Source organism: Otolemur garnettii, unplaced genomic scaffold, assembly GCF_000181295.1.
Source record: "Otolemur garnettii isolate 467f Iridium unplaced genomic scaffold, OtoGar3 scaffold00218, whole genome shotgun sequence".
NCBI classification, from domain to species: domain Eukaryota; kingdom Metazoa; phylum Chordata; class Mammalia; order Primates; family Galagidae; genus Otolemur; species Otolemur garnettii.
In genome coordinates, this window is record NW_003852613.1 from 690,879 (window position 1) to 691,570 (window position 692).

Below are 692 nucleotides of genomic sequence, written 5' to 3' on the forward strand. Positions count from 1 at the left end.
GTTTCCATACACCACTCCCTAAAAGCCCCAGCTAGATGCCTGGCTTTTCTAACCCCCAGACCACACTTTTTCGGATCTGCCAGAGCAAGGCAGGGATGGGGATCTGAAGAGTTGGCCTCACTGAATGCAGGGACGGGGGGATAGTATAACTCAAACTCTGATCATTTGAACTGTCCTTGTGAATTATCCACAGGGTACAAAATCTGCAGTTTGCATCTGTGAGGGTTTTTCTTTTCTTTTTTTTTTATTAATTGGTTGAGATTCATTGAGGGTACAAATAATTAGGTTACATTGTTTGCACTTGTTAGGTAAAGTCTCTCTCTCTCTCTTTCTTTTTTTATTAAATCATAGCTGTGTACATTAATGCAATCATGGGGTACAATGTGCTGGTTTTACATACAATTTGAAATGCTTTTATCAAACTGGTCAACATTGCCTTCACGGCATTTTCTTAGTTATTGTGTTAAGACATTTATGTTCTACACCTAGTATATTTCATATGTACCCTTGTAAGATGCACCGTAGGTGTGGTCCCACCAATTATTCTCCCTTTACTCATCCTCCCCCCTCCCCTCCCCTCCCTCTCCCCTTTCCCCTACTTCTTGGGCTATAATTGGGTTATAGCTTTCCTAAGAAAGCTATAAATTGGTTTCATAGTAAGACTGAGTACATTGGATACTTTTTCTTCCATT